The 21,370-nt window shown below is 36.8% G+C and overlaps 1 long non-coding RNA gene across 1 annotated transcript in view; it reads right to left on the bottom strand.

The window, feature by feature from the left end:
* Positions 1–3,747: 3,747 nt before the first annotated feature.
* The window catches only part of LOC138175943 (uncharacterized), a 56,527-nt gene continuing 38,904 nt past the window's right edge, over positions 3,748–21,370 (bottom strand). Inside the window, exon 4 of the long non-coding RNA XR_011172131.1 lies at positions 3,748–5,494. This is a non-coding gene — a long non-coding RNA (uncharacterized lncRNA). The remainder of the gene's footprint in view (positions 5,495–21,370) is intronic.

The following is a 21,370-nucleotide window of genomic DNA, read 5'->3' as shown; positions in this document are numbered from 1 at the left end:
TGTGTTTTTTTCTGGAAATTTTATGACTTAAATTTTATGACTTTTGTGTCTTCTCATTATAAGTATCTTGTTTATGAAACAGTCAAAGCTTTTTCCAGTTATCTTTTGATCTTCTTTTGCTCTATGTTTTGACACATTGTCATGTTTCTTTTCAGACTGAGAATTTTATTTGCCATCAATTCTATTTCTTTACTCAAATGTTTCACTTTGTCCTTGTTGGTGATTTTTGTTATCAATTTGTCTTGTTTTATGGGTTTTTTTTGACTGATAATAGATCTCTCATTAAAGATGTCATATCTTTCTTTACCAGTGCCAGATTCTTCATCTCCTTGATAATATTTTATTTTGATCCATTGCAGTGTATCTTCTGCTGTGTACAGCTGTATTTCTGGAATTATTGTTGATGGTAATTTATTTTTTTTATTTTTCTTTTACTGAGTTCTCACTGTGATATTTTAATACACATTATTTACTCAACATGTTTCATTTCCCCCCTTACATTGTTGTTTCCTTGTCTTTCCCCTTTCCTTACCTGAGTAGTTCTCTTTTGTGGTTCTTTCACAATCTCTTTCTTACCTCTGTTTTTCATTAACAATGTGTTTATTGTGATGCCTTAATTTCTTTTCATGTGGCAGATATAAAGTTCCTGGGTTATTTCACAGTCCTTTTACTTTGTCATCTTGTTGGAATCCTTGAGCATACATTTTGTTGAAAAGAATATGACTTGGTCCTGATGTGTGCATACATATGCACCATGTATATTTGATATTAGGAACAAAAGTGCACAGAAAAGAGAGAGTTGGTCCAATAAATACAAACATTAGCAACTTCAAAATTTTTCCAATATTGAGACCTAATTTTTATTTTTTTTAATTTATTTATTTTTAGTTTTCAACATAGATTTCCACAAGATTTTGTTTCAAATTTTTCTTCCCATCTTTCCCCTGCCCCCACCCCAAAATAACAAGCCTACTGAATACCCCTTCCCCCAATCTATTCTCCCTTATATCCTCCTCCACCAACACCCTAATTTTCTAGTAGGGCAAGATGGATTTCTATACCCCATTGTCTGTATATATTATTTCCCAGTTGCATGTAAAAAACATCATCTTATGTCTTCTCATAAAAAAAATCTATCCTCTAGTATTCTAATCTATGTATTCTCATAAATCCTCTCTATAAAGAGTCTATTAATTCTATGGAATTCTTTCAACTAAATCTTTTAACATTATATGTGTATAAATTCCATGATGGGTTGTCTATTTGCTTTACTGTTATTATGGGACCAACCTATCTCCTGTTACAATAAAATATCTCCTGAAGGAAGTTTTTACAACACTTCTCATGTAGAAAACCTGGTTGATAACATACCACATATGGTACTTACTTATGTATCGTACTTACTCCTGCCTTACCTTTCTCTTTTACTATTGGATGAGCTTCAGTTCTGATTTCTCAGAAATTGTGGTATTCTAATATTTGCAGCCATATAGGATCATGTTTGGAATATTGGTTTTAAAAATGTTTTTTGTTCATTTCAGAGAGAATCTTGGCATCATTGAAAATGGAATAATTTTTCAAATGGAATACAACCGACTTTATTCTTTTTCTTATGTTTTAAGCCCAGGTTATTAGTACCTCAGGAACTAATTGCATATGCAATAGGAATTTATTGAATCATTGCTGATTCAATATTTGGTAAGTTTTTGAGGTATTGGTAAGTATTAGTAAGTATTGAGGATATAAAGACAAAATAAAAAAAATAAATGTCTTAGGAGCTTGAATTCTGTTAGTCCAATATATTTGTGGAAATAGACTGTTCACACACTGGTATATCATACTATGGACAATAGATTTTTTTCATCCACTTTTTATTTGGTATGTAGATAGTGAAATCAAATGCCTCTGAATGGTTTTGAATCTCTTTGAGGAGGATTTATTGTATTCTAGGATTAATGCAATTGGCACAAGATCAGCTGCATGTAAGCATTTAGAGGACCTTACCATCTATAGTGAATCATTATGTATGGATTCTGAAGTGGACATTCTCCATGAAAATAGAAAATATGCTTGATTACTGTATTTTCTCAATTATTATTATTTTTTATTATATCTACATTATTATTGTTTTCTCCATCATCTTCTTTAATCTGGGAAATTTTTGAAGTGTAAATGCCCATTTTCTTTTTTTCCCCTAATTTCTATTTTTTCATTTTTTTTCCCAAAATGCTGTATTATCTTCTGGTTTACATCATTCATTTCCACCAGGTTTTGAGTTACAAATTTTCTCCCCGTATTTCCCCTACCCACCACCCCAAAATAGCAGTCCCACAGGATATCCCCTCCTCCAATCTGCTCTCTCCCACATCTTCTCCCATATCCCCTTCTACTTTTCCAGTAGGGCATGATGGATCTCTATGCCCCAGTGCCTGAATATCTTATTTCCCCATTACATGTAAAATAGTGTTAATGATAGTGTGTGTATATGTGTGTGTGAGTGTGTGTGTGTAATTATTTTTTTAAACATTTGATTTTAAAACTTTGAATTCCAGATTCATTCCCTTCCTCCCTTGTCACCCACCCTTACTGGGAAGATAAGCAATTCAGTATAGGTTGTACATGTGTAGCTATGCATAACATTACCATAGTAAATATATTGTAAAAGACTGACTATATTTCCCTCCCTCCTATCCCACCTCCCACTTGCTCTATTCTCTACTTTGATCCTGTCCCTTTTCAAAAGTGGGTGCTTCCAACTTCCCTCCCCCTAGCCTGCCTCCTTTCTATCATCCTCCCTCTCATCCCATTCCCCCCTACTCTCCTGTAGGATGAGATACTCTATTTAGTGTGTATGTCATTCCCTCCCTGAGCCAAATTCAATGAGAATAAGGTTAATCCATTCCCTTTTGCCTTCCTGTTCTTCCCCTCCATTGTAACCATTTCCCTTGCCTCTTCTATATGAGATAGTTTACCCCATTCTGTCTCTCCCCATCTCCTTTCATTATATTTCTCTCTCACCTCTTAATTTCACTTTTAAGTATCATCCCTTCCTATTAAATTGGTCCTGTGCCCTCTATCTATGTATACCTATAAACATATATGCACACATTCACACATGTATTTATATGCCCATATACCCTCCTATATAGACTTATGTGTGTGTGTGTGTGTGTGTGTGTGTGTGTGTGTGTGTATGAAGGCTATATATATATAGCCTTCAACTATTTTCATTCTGGGAAAAGTTTCATCAGTTACAATGATCATTTTTCAATGTAGGAGTATAAATAGTTCAACTTTGATGATAAGTTCCTTATGATTTCTCTTCCCTGTTTACCTTTTCATGCTTCTCTTGCTTCTTGTATCTCAATGTCAAATTTTCTATTCAACTCTGTTCTATTCCACTGAATGGCCACATTTTCCCCTGAAACATGATACTCAGTTTTGCTGGGTAGGTGATTCTTGGTTTTAATCCCAGCTCGGATATGACCTCCGGAATATCACATTCCAAGCCCTTCAGTCCCTCAGTGTAGAAGCTGCCAGATCCTGGGTTATCCTGATTGTGTTTCCACTATATTCAAATTGTTTCTTCCTGGCTGCTTGTAATATTCTCTCATTGATCTGGGAATTTTGGAACCTGGTTATAATATTTCTAGGAGTTTTCTTTTTGGAATCTTTTTTAGGAGGTGATCAGTGGATTCTTTCCACCTCTATTTTGCCCTCTGGTTCTAAAACATCAGGGCAATTTTGCTTGAGAATTTCTTGGAGGATGATTTCTAGGTTCTTTCTTTGATCATGGCTTTCAGGTGGTCCAATAATTTTTAAATTCTCTCTCCTGGTTCTATTTTCCAGGTCAGTGGTTTTTACCATGAGATATTTCACATTGCCTTCTATTCTTTCATTTGTTTAGATCTGTTTAACAGCATCTTGATTTCTCATAAAGTCACCATCTTCCATTTGCTTCAATCTAATTCTAAAGGAATGATTTTCCTCAGTGAGCTTTTGAGATTCTTTTTCCATCTGGCAAATTCAGCTATTTAAGGCATTCTTCTCCTCATTGCCTTTTTGAGCCTCTTTTGCCATTTGAGTTAGTCTATTTTTTTAAGGTGTTATTTCCCCCAGTCAGGCTGTTGACTCTCATTTCATAATTTTCTTGCATCGTTCTCATTTCTATTCCTGATTTTTCCTCCACTTCTCTTATTTGCTTCTTTATTTTTCCTTTTGGAGGGGAATTGGGGTTAAGTAACTTGCCCAAGGTTACATGGCTAGTTTTTTTGTGTGGGTGTTAAGTGTCTGAGGTCAGAACTGAACTCGGGTCCTTCTGACTCTGGGCCTTACTCACTGTGCCACCTAGCCGCCACTTCTTATTTGCTTCTTAATTCCTCTGTGGCTTGTAACCAGCTCATATTTTTCTTTGAAGCTTTTGGTGCAGGAATTCTGACTTCACTGTCTTCCTCCTGTTCCATGCTTTGATCCTTTTTGTCACCAAAATCGGAGTGTAAAGTTGGGTTGCTCTGTTTATTTTGCTTCTTTTGCCTGCTCATGTCGCCACTCAATCACTTGATCCCTGGGCTTTTTGCCACAGTAGGACTCTGCCACCCTACAGAGGAGCTTAGTCCCAAATGCTGGAGTTTTCTCAGCTGCTGAAGGTATTAGTTGGGTGCTTTCTATGAAGCCTCCACACGCTCTGGCAAGCTGGTCACACACCCCAGCATCTCCACCCTCTCACTTTGTCCTGCACATCTATGTGTTGATAATTCTAGAAACCACCACAGCTGCTGGTGATCTGAAGTCCCTCCCTGGTGGTTGGTCTGGTCCACCCTGGTGCTAAAACCTCTGACTTGGGTGGAGCTGGGCTTGGCTCCTAGATTGCTGTGCTGGCCAATTCCTGATGGCCTACTGGCTGTCCTTAGTGGGAAGTTAGCTTCTTTGTGTCATTTTGTCGGTTCTGTAGCTCCGAAGTTTGTTCAGAGTCCCCTTTTACATGACTTGGGGGAGGTGGAAGCTGGAGCCCTGCAGAAGTCCTGTTTCTACTCTGCCATCTTGACTCTACACCCCGATTGCTATACTTTTCTACCTATATATGCTTAATATTAATAATCAGAATATTTTTGAACAAAATTATTTTTGTTCTTACATCTATTAAAGGATTTTATATTATCTACCTATTCTATATACATACCTATTCTCTCCACTTATTTTCAGCTTGGTTATTATCTGTACATACAAGGATTATTATCAAACATAATTCATTAAGCTGAGATAGCAGACACAGAGGTCAGTAGTTACTTAAATTCTTTTGATCACCTATTTTTGGTAGTAATACTGTCCATGTTTATTCCAAGTTTTTTACATCTTCCATTCTTCAAGCAAACTTGACAACTGGTTCTTTAGTTCTTTTCTCCCCTAATTGTTTTACCTGTAAAAGTTACTTTCCTTTTTTTTTCTTCTTTACAGTTTTTCCATTTTATCATATAGTGCATCCAAGATCGACATGCTGGAAGATAAAAGTGGTGATTCCACTGTTACTGATGAGAAAAAGAAATTTTGATATTTATTTAATTTTAATCAATAAATACTTTTTCCAAGTTCTGTTTTAATTGAGTGTCACACAAAACTTTCTATAACCTTGTTTTTTTCCCCATTCACTCCTTAATGTGTTTAAAAAGTACATTGTTCAATAACTGATATTTAGTCAGCACCTTATTTTTAAAGCACTATGCATACATTATCTTATCTGATGCTCATAATACTCCTGCAAGGCAAGTACCACAGGTATTATCAGACCCATTTAACTTTTAAGGAAATTGGACAAGAGAGTTTAAATGATTTATCATAGGTTATTTGGATAGATTTTAAAGCAAAATTCGAAACCAGGTCTTCCTAAATTAAGTACAGTGTTCTGTGTCTTGTTTTTTTTTTTTTTTTTTTTAAGCAATTGGGGTTAAGTAACTTGATCAAGGTTACACGGCCAGTTATTTCTGGATGTGGTGCTAAGTATCTGAGCCAGGATTTGATCCCCAGGTCAACCCAACACTGGGGCCGGTGCTCTTACTTGCTGAGCCACCTGGCCACCCCTAAGCAATTGAGCTTAAGTAACTTGCTCAAGGTTACACGGCCAGGTGTTTCTGGGTAGGTGCTAAGTGTCTGAGCCCAGATTCAATCCCCAGGTTATCCCGACACTGGAGCCGGTGCTCTTACTTGCTGTGCTACCTGGCCGCCTCTGTTCTGCGTCTTAATGGTCTAATGTTTTTCACTGTAAGATTCTAAAATGAATTTTATTGAAAACCAGTGTTGTCCATAGCTACCATGTCTCTCTTTCTGGAAAGATAACCAAGTGTTTTCTGCCTGAGTTAGGTATCAGACTTGCCATTTCCTCTTTGTAATAATGATGGTGCTAGTCAATGTTAACGTCTTTTTTTCTTGTTCTGTTTTTCATTTGTTTTGCCTCAATAACTCATTTGAAAAGGATAATATATCCACTTATATTTTTGGAGAAATTTAGTGGGGTTTTCTTTTTTTTACCTACTGCTAAGAGGTAAAACAAGATCATTATACTTAAACATCTTAGCATTTTACAGCAAAGTCCACTCTAATGTAGAAAGAGCACTAGACTGAGTTCTAGTCCTTGCTGTCACAAATGTGTGACCTGAGTCAAATTACTTAATCTCTGTGAATCTCAGACTATATATACAATATTATTGTAGGAACACCTGCTTCTGGTAGTTTGGTTTAGATATTGGAATGAAATGCAAGATTCATAGGTAATGTGATGTTTAATAGAAGATTTAGTTATCTATATCAAGGAAAGGATATTCAAGATACTCATAGGGGTCACCCTGGAGATTGAGCTGAAAGTAGTTCCTCTACCTCAGTGTTGCCCATGTTGCCCATCACAGTCTGCTAGTCAAACATAAGGAAGTCTCACGGCATTTTTGTATTTATATGACCAATAAACTACATCAAGGGCTTGAACCTTTAGTTCCATGAGCCAATTAAGTTTCAAGGATGGTTTCAATACATTTGAAGCACAAGAAGTAGTTCAGTATATATATGACAGGGATGCTGTGGTAGATATCCTTCCTCCCAAAAATGGTATGATAACAGTTATCTTGCTTATATACAAAGTTGTACTGTGAGGTTCTTTAAGCCAAGAAACTGCTAGTCCATTGCTCTTTGGGAAGACAACAATGCATTTCTTTAATTTTCATGATTTTAAACTCATACATCTGACTCCATACACATTCATTGATTCTTTTGAAGTTAAGTTTACAGATATAGAACAATGGAAATGGCAAGATGAAGACGCTAATATTCCAGAATATTTTTAAAGCAGCAGTGCAATTTTAAAAAGAACCTCTAATTAACAGGGAAAAAACTCAAGCTTAAAACAATATTATTTTTGCATTCAGTATAAAACAATGTAACCTATAATAAAGAGATTTGTAATTCAAGGTGAATTAGAGCATAATGACTATGAAATACAATGAAACATATCTATGGGCAAATAGCACCTATTATAAAATCTATATCTTCATTTTTTTCATACTGTGGGATTGGGTTATGAGTATTATAAACACAACCAGTCCTACTTTCTTTTTACTTTACTTTTTTTTGCATCAGTAGCAAAATATTTGGGTTTCTTTGTTATTTTCTTCCTATTTCAGCTGAAAAATATTGACATAGTGACCATTCCCTTGCCTATTAAATAAGTAAACATATTTCTATATTTGCTTCTTCTTTGATGTTGAATGAGTTCAAAATGACATTTTCCAATTTGCTTCTGTATGGGACAGGTAAAAGTGTGGTTTCTCAGAGACTATCTATAAAGTAAGTAAGTCCTTAGGATTTAAGCCTAAGTTTCCATTTTTCTAGAAATTATGTGACTTTGAAACTTTAGAAATCTTTCTAGATAGTTGCTCTATTCTAGTCAGCCCTTTTCACCCAGCTTACCATAAAAGAGTTAAGTCTCTATAGAACTGCAAGAATTGCTGAACAAGACTGCTGATAAGGAGGAACAGGCAGTAACCTTGGGAAAGAAGCTCAGTCCCTGGTTCTCAGACTAAAACTCCTAGATAATACTAAAAGTAATGAAGAATGGAAAGGAGCTGGCAGCAGCAGGTGGATTTGACCAATGGAGGAACAGTCAGTAGCTTTGGGGCACTCAAGTCCCGATAAGAATGTGTCTAAGGTAAGACTGAAGGGGGTTCAGTATTCTAAGATTGTTACTGTGCCTGCGTAATGAACTTCACGTATTATGTATATTATCCAACAAGATTAGAGCCTCATTAGTAATAATTATGTTAATATTTATAACCCTTTTCTTATTTAACCCTGCTTTAGCTTCTATATGGCGGCCTCCTCTCCTGGGCATTATTCCAGTGACTGGACTGGCCGCTTCTCGGGAGATTCTAATAAACTTCCTATCTGCACTTTGAGGTCTCCGAGTAGTCAATTTGGGTTAGGGTCTCCATAACCCCCACACTTCTCTCCTTCAACAAACCACTGCACCAGCTGTTACACATTATTTTTTCAGGAATTGAGTGTAGGAAAGGGAGTAATAGGTTTATTCTGTAGGACACAATTTTGCCAACGCATTCACAGGCACTACAAGGGTCGTCTAGGTAGAAAGACAAATTAAGAAATCTGGTTGGATTAGTAAATCACACTGGGTCCACATGTCTCTTTCTGTTCATGACTATTCTCTTTTACTTTTCACATGCTTTGCCCAATACTGAAGTATTTCAGAATAGATCAGTTCAATAAGCTTTTATTAAATGCTTATTCTGTGCAAGGTGTAGAAGAAAAGACAGTTCCTGTCCTTAAGGAGCTTACATTCTAATAGAAGAAGACAACTCATTAAAAAAAAAAACTGCTGAGGATGTGGGGGGGGGGAAGAAAAGAGATGATGTAGGAGTGAGGGGTCATGGAAGAGTAAATATGGAGAATCAGGAATGCAACTTGGAGAAAATGAAGACACGGTTGACCTGGGAATCTTCCTTTAAATGAGTGTTCTGGGAGAAACCAACCAGTCAGAAGGGGAGATTGAAGGGGCATTGGGTACATCCAACATATAAAGTACAGAGGTAAAGTAAGTTTTCAGAGTCAAGATATTTCTATGATATAGTAATGAAAGCCTGGAAAGTCAGGTGTGCACCCTTTATTGACCTCCTCTCTTTCCATAGATGGTTTGCTGGTTCTGAGTCATTTTTGAGTTTACTAGTGCTACTGGGATAGCTGAACTCTTATCTTGACTCCTTGTTTTTACATGATTTCTTTATATGCTTTATTTAACAGCTTACTTATCCAAAGTGTGGAATGCTACCTCTTGATATCCTCTGTCCATTATAGGGTAAAAGGTAGTTCAATTATTTTTTTTAATTTTTTTTTTTTATTAAGCAATCAGGGTTAAGTAACTTGCTCAAGGTTACAAGGCCAGTTATTTCTGGGTGTGGTGCTGAGTGTCTGAGCCCGGGATTCGATCTCCAGGTCGTCCCAACACTGGAGCCGGTGCTCTTACTGGCTGAGCCACCTGGCCTAAGCAATTGGGGTTAAGTAACTTGCTCAAGGTTACACGGCCAGGTGTTTCTGGGTGGGTGCCAAGCGTCTGAGCCTGGGACTCAATCTCCAGGTCATTCTGACACTGGAGCCGGTGCTCTCACTCGCTGTGCTACCTGGCCACCCCCTAGTTCAATTATTTTTAAAAATGTTTTCAGTGCTTTGTTAGTTTAGAGCTTTATGTGGTCTGGGAATTTTATACCTTCCTATTGCTAAAAACTGATAGTTGAGCCTTTAAAGTCCAAAGTTTAATTTTTTTTTTATAAAATTTCTCTATCATCTAAAGCAGGCATTGGCAAACTATGACCAGAGTGCCAAATTCAGCAGCCAACCACCTATTTTTTAATAGCTTGACAAGCTTAGAATAATTTTCACATTTTTAATACAATAAAATTTTATTTTAAAATATAAAAACCATTCTTAGTTAAGATTCATACCCAAACTAAGCCATGTGGCCCTGTAGTTTGTTGTCCTCTGATTTAGAACAATAGATTATAATTATTTGCTTTGATTTTAGTCCAGTAAAGTTGAAGAAGCAGCATGTTGTAGGGAAAAGAATGAATTCAATCAAGGGAACAGGGATTTTGGCCAGTGTCTGCCAGTAATAAGAGAGTCCCTTAAACTCTTGGCAGATTTTTCCCATCTTCCATCAAAGACTTAGGTACTGGACCCTGGAATTACCCTAATTATCCCTGACTTTTCCTACAGTATCCTTATACTTCATTCTAGGGCATGCAAGCACTTTAGATGTAAAACCAAACTTTACTAGAGTTCCAGAGGGAGAGGGAAACAGAAGATTAAGACCTTTTTTATTTCTGTGATTCCATTATAACTGACCAAAAAGATTATCTGTAAAGATACTTTTGAACAGTTGATGGAAAAATGGTTTAATATAGTAATCCAATGCATCACAAAGACTAACAATGAATGAAAATGGAATCAAATTGGATAAAGATTAATTATCTACTAATAAACTTATAGAATTATAGACCTCAAAGATTTCAATTAAATTTCAAACCTATTATGTGTTTAGACAAGATGGTAGATTCTGGGTATATAAAGACAAAAATGAGGCAGTCCTTACCCTTAAGAAGCTTACATACTGGATGAACAAGTTGTGGTATCCAATTGTGATGGAATACTCTTGAGCTAAAAGAAATTATGAGCAGGATGGTTTCAGAAAAAACCCGCAAATACTTATGTGAAGTGTTGCAAAGTAAAGTGAGCAGAAGCTGAAGAACATTGTGTACAGTAACAGTGATACTGTAAATAATCAAGTGTGAATGACTTAGCTATTCTGATTAATACAATGATCCAAGACAATTCTGAAGGACTTATGATAAAAAATGCTATACACCTTCAAAGAAAAAACTGATGGAGTCTGAATGCAGATTGAAGCATAAGTTTTTTTACTTCTTAAATATTTTTTCTTGCTTTTTTTGTAACATGGCTTATATGGAAATATGTTTTACATTATTTCATATATATATATAATTGATATCTTATTTTTTATTTTTCAATGGGTGGGAGAGAGGTGGCAGGGAGGGAGAGAAATCAGAACTCAAATTAAAAAAATTAATGTTAAAAATAAATATTAAAAACACATTTATATACCCCTCGAAAAGCTATGTACAGAGAGAAGTAAATCTGAACAAGAAATGCAAAGTAACTGGGTAGTAGAGGAGAATAATCATTCTGAACCTTTCATTTTATATGTAAGCCTTCTAGAAACATTTGTCTTTTGTTTCCTCATAGCTTTAAAAATAATCTATTTTTCTACCTGGTCAAAGGTGAACTCTCAAGATATTTCTGTTTAAGTAAGCAAATATGTCTTTCTTTCTCTTAGTCTGTTCATTAATCTAGTCAAGGAGTGGACCAAGAGGATACTATTAAGTGGATCAGTCAAGGGCCCCCTAGTCTTGTCTACTCAAAATCCCAGTTTCATCTTCTGAGATACCAAGCTCCTTTCTGAACTTTCAAGCAGTTTTTCAAAGAAAGCAGTAAGGCCTTTCAAAATGGGAAAAGGATTTTAGCACAGGGTATTTGGCACAGAATTTATATTTAAAGAAAGTTGCATAAGGTTTTCTTATCCAAATGGGACAAAAAATTTAGACAAATATTTACCAAATATTATTTTGTAATATGAGGCCTAAAGAGGCAAGGGGTTTGGGAGGGAGGTCAATGTGCTTCCACACTGGAGGGGATAAAGAAAGATCTCGTGCAGGAAGTGGTACATGAGCATTTGAGTCATGTCTTGAAAAATGGTAGAGATTTCAAGAGGCAGAAATGAGGAAATAGAGAAGTCTATGTATAAGGGGCAAAGACACTGAAGGTGGGAAATGAAACATTATATACTAGGAGGAAAAAAGAGATCAGTTTGGTTAGAAGTTTCAATAAATGAAAAGGATTAGTATAATATTAGCCTGGAAAGATAAGTCTGGGCCAAATTACAAAGCATTTTAAATTCCAACTGAGATGTTTCTGCTTTATCCCAGAGACAACACGAACCATTAAAACTTATTGAGCTGAGAAGTCACATGGTCATGCAGCACTCATTTTATGCTCATATGTAGATGAAGAGATTAAGATTCAGAGAAGCACTTTTCTCAATAAACAACTTTTGAAATCTTCAAATTTTGAACAATAAGCCACTAATTATAGTAGTCCAAGGCTGAGCTGATTAAAGTAAAATTTCTCATTGCCAAAAATGAAATTTAAAAGTTAGGTTGATCATACAATCTGTTTTCTTTAGAAAATGTTGGAAACTTCAGCTAAATTATTGTAGAATTAATTTGCTCTGGAATTGTAGAAAACTACATGACAACTAATTGAAAGCATGAGTAATACAATGTGTGACATCCTTTGTTCCACAAAGAAAATCTGCAAAACAAGTTTGACTTTAAATCAAATGAAAAGAAAAAAATTATAAATGCATTTGCTCTTAATATAATGGGGACAATACTCTGGTAAGGAACTCAATCTGTTTGCTGTACCAATGGAATGTAAAAACAGAAACTTCTAGTACTGTGACTCATTCCTTTTATTGAAGAAAAGACTACAAATATATGAAAAAGCAGTTACTCTCACATATATAACTGATGTACTTCTTAAGGGTCTTTCTCATATCCTCTCAATATGTCACATCTACCTTTACATAATTTTTTTTCTTTTTTTTTTGTGGAGGCAGGAAAGCAGGGCAATTGGGATTAAGTGACTTGCCCAAGGTCACACAGTTAGTAAGTATTAAGTGTCTGAGGCTGGATTTGAACTTAGGTTCTCTTGACTCCAGGGCCGGTGTACTATTCACTATGCCATCTAGCCACCCCCACATCTACCTTTTTAAAGAAAAAAGGATGCACATTCTCTTTTGACTTCTACAATATTCTGCAATGTTTAATTCCAATCCCTTATTAGAACCCACAAAATGAAATATGAGTGCCATTCATAGAGTAACAGATTTATCTCTTGCTGCTACCTGCAGACAGTGGGATTGGAAATTTTCAGCTGTTTTTTGGTTTTGTTTTGGTGTCTCTCTTTCCCACACATGAGATTGTTATATTTTGTTTTAGCCTGTTTCATTTAGTCCCACCCCATGATTTGATAGGTTTAGAGAATTCCTGGCATAGAAACTACTCTGACCATGCAGTTTGGCAACTTGATGTGAAAGAGTATGAAGGTCACCTGGTGGCACTGAGAGGTTAGTGACTTAGTGTATGGCAGGGGAAAGAACTAAAGCTAGGTCTTTCCGACCCCAAGGTTAGTCCTCTGTCCAACATGCCATGTTTTCTTTATACTAAAGAGTACTAAACTTACTGGAGTAAAAGTCATTTAGGATGTACCTGCATAGGAAAGGGGGTAATGTGAAGTTGAAATGATTTTCAGAATAGTTCCATGGAAAATGAAATTTGTCTTTCAGGAAAAAAAAATGAGTAAAAGTCATTAGTTACAGTGCTAGAGGTTGTCCTAAAGCATGCCCCTCTTCCGTGAAAATCTTTCCTTCATTTTCCACCATGTTATCTCTCCTACCTTCCTGCCTACCACTTTGGACTACATTACATCTAAAAGGGCAGTGAGGCAGTTCCTGAACTTGTGAGATTCATTTTATGTTAGATATTTGATGAGGTACCAATGAAAATGATAATCTATGCTTTGTGGAGATCTGTGTTTGTGAATTCCTACCTACCTTCAAAACACTGTTAACTAATCCTTGACATTTAGTACAGATCCGTGTACTATTATACACTGAAGAAAATACAAGGTAAATAGGATCAAATTTCTGCCCTCAGGAAGTTTGTATTTTAGTGGAGGAAAAAAGGCACCCACACAAATAAGCAATTTTCAAAAAGTAAAAACTCACACAGAGGCCAGAAAGAGGACCTGGACACCAAGGTACACAGAGGCCCAGACAGTGGGGTGCACAGAGGCCTGATCAATATGGTGGCAAGTTGACCCACCCACCACAAGGGCCACTGCCAAGGCTATCACCACAGGGCTGGGACTGGACAGAGCAGTGTAGGAGTCAAATACAGGGCCCCTGGCAGGGGCAGCAGCTACTCCTGGGACTGCCAATCTACAGCCTAGAAAATTTAAAAAGCCCCTATCTGGACTTCCAGGGATCAGGATGGCAGAGTGAACCCCCCCACCCTGAAAACAGTAATTATAGCCCCAGGGCAAAACTTTAAACAGTAAAGGCTTGGGAACCCTAGAGGAAGGGTGTGGTTAGGGCCTTGCCTCAAAATGGATAAAAAGCAGACTGCAAAGACAAAGACTCTGGAGTCCTACTATTGTGAGAGTGAAGAACCAAACTCAGAGGGAAACAGTGTTGACTCCACACCCACAGCTGAAGCCTCAACAGGCAACTGGTCTCAAGCACAGAAAGCATTCTTTGATGAGCTCAAAAGGAACTTTGAAAGCCAAATTAGAGAGATGGAAGATAAAATGTATAATTCTTTTAAAATCAAAATTGCAAAATTATAAAAACATTACAATGAAGAAAACAGCTCCTTAAAAAGAAAAATGTGTGATATGAAAAGGAACTCCAAAAACTGACTGAGGAAAATAATACTCTAAAAACTAGAATCAAACAAATTGAAATAGATAACTCTATGAGGAACCAAGAATCAGTAAAACAAAAGATCAAGAATGAAAAATTAGAAAAAGTAAAATATCTCAATGGAAAAAGAACTGACCTGGAAAACAGATACAGAAGAGATAATCTGAGAATCATAGGCCTGCTGGAAAATCATGATGAAAATAATGAGCCTGGAGAACATCTTCCAAGAGCTCATCAAGGAAAACTGCCCTGAGATAGTAGAGCCAGAGGGTAAAATAGAAATTGAGAGAATCCAAGGTCACCTCCTGAAAGAGATCACAAATTGAAAAGTCTGTGAAATGTAGTGGCCAAACTCTAGAACTACCAGGTAAAGGAGAAAATACTACAAGCAGCTAGAAAGAAACAATTCAAATATCGTGGAACCACAGTAAGGATTGCACAGGATCTGGCAGCCTATACACTGAAAGATTGGAAGAAGTGAAATATAATTTTTCACAAGGCAAAAGAGCTTGGGCTACAACCAAGGATCACCTACCCAGTGAAACTGAACAAATTCTTGCAGGCAAGGAGATGGTCATTCAATGATATAACAGATTTCAAGACCTTCTGATGAAAAAGCCAGAGCTCAATGGAAAATTCAACCTCCAACTACAAGATGCAAGAGAGACATAGAAAGGTAAACAAGGAAAACACACACACACACACACACACACACACACACACACACACACCCTGTTGTTTAATAAGAGCAAACTGTTTATAGACAAATAGAGGGTATGGGTACAAATTACACAAAATGACAATAAAAAAACCTTACTAAGAGCTACAAAAGGACTTCAATGGAAGAAGAGGAAAGAATGAAGCCGAAAAGGGTAAATTATGCCACACAAAGAGGCATAAAAACAATATAGTAGAGGGAAAGAAGGGAGGGAGATGAGCATTATATGAGCTTTTCCCTCATTGGTTCTGGTGCAAGGAAGGAATACCACAACCATTAGGTATAGGACTCCATCCAGAAGAGACAAAAAACATATAATAATATAGGGAAAGAGGGGAGGGAGAGGAGCTTTACATGAGATCTGTTCTTGTCAATCTTGGTCCAAAGAAGAAATAACATACTACACTAAGTATAAAAATCTATCATATCCTATAGGCACTAGGAGGAAAGAAAGGCTAAGAAAGGAGGGGGTGGTTAGAAGGGAGGGAAGAAGTAAGGGGGAAGGGGAAGAAAAGGAAAAGGGGCTGATAAGAAGGGAATACTGAGGGAGGTGGTGGCCAAAAGGAAAACTCTTAAGGATGGGAAGGGAGAAAGGGAGAAAAATAAAAGTATAAACAGGACAGGGAATAGGATGGAGGAAGAGACAGATAGTAATCATAACTGAGAGTGTGAATGGGATGAACTCTCCCAAAAAATGGAGGTAGATAGCAGAATGGATTAAAAACCATAATCCTACAATATGCTATTTACAAGAAACACACAGGATAAAGGTAAAAGGCTGGAGTAAAATATAAAATGCCTCAGCTAAAGTAAAAAAAGCAGCAGTAGCAATCCTTATCTCACATAAAGCAAAAGCAAAAATTGATCTAATTAAAAGAGATAAGGAAGGAAACTATATCCTACTAAAAGGCACCATGGAGAATGAAGTAATATCATTACTTAACATATATGCACCAAGTGATATTGCATCCAAATTCCTAGAGGAGAAGGTAAGGGAATTAGAGGAAGAAATAGATAGCAAAACTATACTAGTGGGGGACCTTAATCTCCCCCTCTCTGAACTTGATAAATCCAACCTCAAAATAAACAAGAAAGAAGTTAAAGAGGTGAATAGAATTTTAGAGAGAGTAGGTATGATAGATCTCTAGAGAAAACTGAATGGGGATAAAAAGGAATATACTTTCTTCTCAGTGGTACATGGTACATACACAAAAATTGGCCATGTACTAGGATATAAAAACCTCACAATTCAGTGCAGAAAGGTAGAAATATTAAATGCATCATTCTCAGACCATGATGCAATAAAAATCATATGCAATAAAGGGCCATGGAAAGATAGATTAAAAACTAATTGGAAACTAAACAATTTAACCCTAAATAATGAGTGGGTCAAAAAAGAAATTATAGAAACTATCATTAACTTCATTCAGCAAAATTTGTGGGATGCAGCAAAGGTGGTTCTTAGGGGAAGTTTTATATGCCTGAGTGCCTACTTGAATTAATTAGACAAAAGGGAGGTCAATGAATTGGGCGTGCAATTGAAAAAGCTAGAAAAAGAACAAATTGAAAATCCCCAATTAAATACTAAATTAGGAATAATGAAAACCAAAGGAGAGATTAATAAAATTTAAATTAAGGAAACTATTGAATTAATAAATAAAATTAAGAGCTGATTTTATGAAAAAAAAAACAATGTAATTGATATAGCCTTAGTCAATATGATAAAAAACAAAAGAAAGAAGAACCAAATTATGAGTATCAAAAAGGAAAGGGGTGAATCTACCTCCAATGAAGAGGAAATTAAAACAATAATTAGGAATTACTTTGCCAAATTGTATGCACATAAATTTGACAATCTTAGTAAAATGAATGATTATTTACAAAAATATAAGTTGCCCAGATTAACTGAAGAGGAAGTAAATTACTTAAATAACCCTATCTCAGAAAAAGAAATTAAACAAGCCATCAGTGAACTCCCAAGGAAAAAATCTCCAGGGTCAGATAGATTTACTAGCCAATTCCATCAAACATTCAAAGAAAAATTGACTCCAATACTCTACAAACTATTTGGGAAAATTAGTGAAGGAGTCCTACCAAATTCTTCTTATGACAAACATGGTACTGATACCTAAATCAGGAAGAGATTAAACAGAAAAAGAAAATTATAGACCAAATTCCCTTATGAATTGTAGCAGCAAGCACCCCAGCATCCCCCAGGGTGGCTGCCAACACAGGTTCTTGGATCCACTTTTCTAAAGGAAAGCAAGTCAAAATGGGTTAACAAGCTTACTTTAATCAATCAAACATATCATTTACCTTGTTCAGGGGAAGGTGAGAACCCTGAACTTCAGAATATACAGAGGTTACAAGCTGTAGCAGCAAGCACCCCAGCGTTCCCAGGGTGTCTGCCAGCACAGGTTCTTGGATCCGCTTTGATAAAGGAAAGCAACTCAAAATGGGTTAACAAGCTTACTTTAATCAGTCAAATATGTATCATTTATCTAGTTCAGGGGAAAAAGGTCAGCACCCCAAACTTCAAAGTATACAGGCAGAATTATCAAGACAAAAACAGATCAAGTAGACAGCTTTCCGAATTGTCCAATCCATACCAAATCAACATCTGGGTTTCAACATCTGGGTTTTTCAAAGCCGGGGGGCTCTGGAGAACGGTTTCCCATAATACAGATTAAATCACAGAACACTTCTCAAAGTGAGCCCCAAAACAAAGCTACACATCAGGGCTTATATAGCCTTCTCCTGGCTCAGAGAATGTAACAACCTTATTGACCCACTGGCCAATCAAGAAGGATCTACTGAAAAACAAGCCTCCCACCCCAGTCTCCAGGTGCACTTTAGACAAGTGGCAGGGAAGATCTTCAAATTTACATTCCCATTACATTCGGCCCCAAGATCTTTCATGCCCATAGCATAGACAATTTACTTTTGAATTAGCATTAACAATCATAGGTCACATTTGCAACATACATAACTGAAGTTACCAAAGTAGCCACTGGGCCTTAAACAAACACAAAGCACATTGCATTACCACTTCAATTCAAAACAAGAGTCCAAATAAAGTTCTCTTGGGGGGAGGGGGTGCCTTCCCCTCACACAGCTCCAGCCCCTGCTTCCAAGTACAGAGAGGGCACTGGGCAACAAAACCAACAAGGTGGCATTCTTGGGGGTCCAAGGCACTTCATCCCACCCACCATAGTCACAAGTCCATCCTCCCCCTGGGTCCCAAACTGTGGGATGCAGCCAGGAAACACACTCAGTGCCCCTGCTTTGCTGCTCAGTTCTTATCTTTTCCTGTGGCTGAATTCTGAACTCCTGGGTTCCTTCTCCTCCTGCAGGCGGTAGCCACTCCTGGCTTCTGCCCAGGTCACAATGCAGGCAGCTCACCATTCCTGCTCTCAGCTCAGTGAAGTCTGCATGCAGGCCATTCTTTCCTGCTCCACAGCTCCACAGAATCACAGCTACCACAACTGGGAAACAAAAAATTATCCCAGTCCCCATACTTTCCTTTTACTCTGCAGATCCTGTTCATGACGCCATTTTGTAGCAGCAAGCACCCCAGTGTTTCCAGGGTGTCTGCCAGCACAGGTTCTTGGATCTGCTTTGATAAAGGAAAGCAACTCAAAATGGGTTAACAAGCTTACTTTAATCAGTCAGACATATATCGTTTACCTCGGTCAGGGGAAAAAGGTCAGCACCCCGAACTTCAAAGTATACAGGCAGAATTATCAAGACAGAAACAGATCAAGTAGACAGCTTTCCAAACTGTCCAACCATTACATCCATACCAAATAAACATCTGGGTTTTTCAAAGCCAGGGGGCTCTGGACAACGGCTTCCCAGGATCCAGATCAAATCATAGAACACTTCTCAAAGTGAGCCCCAAAACAAAGCTACACATCAGGGTTTATATAACCTTCTCCTGGCTCAGAGAATGTAACAACCTTATTGACTCACTTGCCAATCAAGAAGTATCTACTGAAAAACAAGCCTCCCACCCCAGGCTCCAGGTGCACTTTAGCCCAGGGGCAGGGAAGATCTTCAAATTTACATTCCCATTACACAAGCATAAGTTCAAGAACATTTCAGCAAACAGGCTTCCAAACTTTCTAACCATTACATACATCCATACCTAATCACAGTTACCAGAAAGGGAAGCATCAAAATCTGGGTTTTCAAAACCAGGGGGCTCTCAGCAACGGCTGCCCAGAATCTCATCTGATCAAATCACACACTTCTCAAAGTGAACCCCAAGGCAAAGCCCCCCATCAGGGCTTATATAGTCTACTCCTGGATCAGAGAACATAATAACCTTCTTGACCCACTGCCCAATCACAAAATATCTCCTGAAAAACAAGCCTCCCACCACAAGCTCCAGGTGCACTTAAGCCTAGGGGCAGGGAAGATCTTAAAAATTTACATTCCCATTACATGAATATAGATGCAAAAATTTTAAATAAAAATACTAGCAAAAAGACTATAGCAACTTATCACAAGAATAATATATTTTGATCAGGTAGGATTTATTCCAGGAATGCAAGGATGGTTTAATATTAGGAAAACCATCAGAATAATTGATCATATCAACAATAAAACTAGCAGACACCACATGATCATCTCAATAGATGCAGAAAAGGCTTTTGACAAAGTACAACATCCATTCTTATTAAAAACACTAGAAAGTATAGGAATAAATGGAGACTTTCTTAAAATAATAAGTAGCATCTATTTAAAGCCACCAGCAAGTATTATATGTATTGGGGATAAGCTAAAAGCATTTCCAATAAGATCAGGAGTGAAACAAGGGTGCCCACTATCACCCCTGTTATTCAATCTGGTACTAGAAATGTTAGCAGTAGCAATTAGAGAAGAAAAAGAAATCAAAGGAATTCAATTAGGCAAAGAAGAAACCAAGCTATCACTCTCTGCAGATGATATAATGACATACTTAGAGAATCCTAGAGAATCAAGTTAAAAACTACTTGAGGCAATAAATAAATTTGGCAAAGTTGCAGGACATAAAATAAACCCACATAAATCCTTGACATTACTGTATGTTTCTAATGAAATCCAATCGCAAGAGATAGAAAGAGACATCCCATTTAAAGTTACCGTAGGCATTATAAAATATTTGGAATCTACCTGACAAAACAAACCCAGGACCTGTATGAACACAACTACAAAATACTTTTCACACAAATAAAGTCAGATCCAACTAATTGGAAAAACATCAATTACTCATGACTGGGTCCAGCTAATACAATAAAAATGACAATTTTTACTTAAATTAAATTACATATTTAATGTCATACCAATCAATTTACCAAAAAAATTACTTTATAGAACCAGAAAAAATAGTAACAAAATTCATTTGGAAGAACAAAAAGTCCAGAATATCAAGGGAATTAAGGAAAAGAAATGCTAGGGAAGGTGGCCTAGCTATACCAGATTTTAATCTGTATTATAAAGCACCAGTCCTCAAAACTACTTGGTACTGGCTGAGGAATAGAGCAGTGGATCAATGGAATAGATTGGGTACATGAGACTCAGTAGTCAGTGACTACAATAATCTACTCTTTGATAAACCCAAAGACCTCAGTTTTGGGGATAAGAACTCACTATTTGACAAAAACTACTGGGAAAACTGGAATATAGTATGGCAGAATCTGGGCATAGACCATTATCTAACACCATATACCAAAATTAAGTCTAAATGGGTACACGATCTAGGTATAAAGGATAATAATATAAGCAATCTGGGAAAGCAAAGAATAGTTTACCTGTCAAATTTATGGAGAGGAGAAAACTTCATGACCAAACAAGAATTAGAGAGCATTATAAAATGCAAAATGGATAACTTTGACTACATGAAATTGAAAATCTTCTGTACAAACAAAGCCAATATAACCAAGATTAAGAGGGAAGTGGGAAATTGGGAAAGAATTTTTATAAACATTGTCTTTGATAAAGACCTCATTTCTAAAATATACAGAGAATTGAGTCAAATCTATAAGAATACAAGTCATTCC

This window comes from Petaurus breviceps, unplaced genomic scaffold (assembly GCF_028583685.1).
Source record: "Petaurus breviceps papuanus isolate PSGF00001 unplaced genomic scaffold, PetGlider_PUasm1.0 80, whole genome shotgun sequence".
NCBI lineage: Eukaryota > Metazoa > Chordata > Mammalia > Diprotodontia > Petauridae > Petaurus > Petaurus breviceps.
The sequence above is the reverse complement of the archived record's forward strand: the minus strand, read 5'-3'. Positions and strand labels throughout refer to the sequence as shown.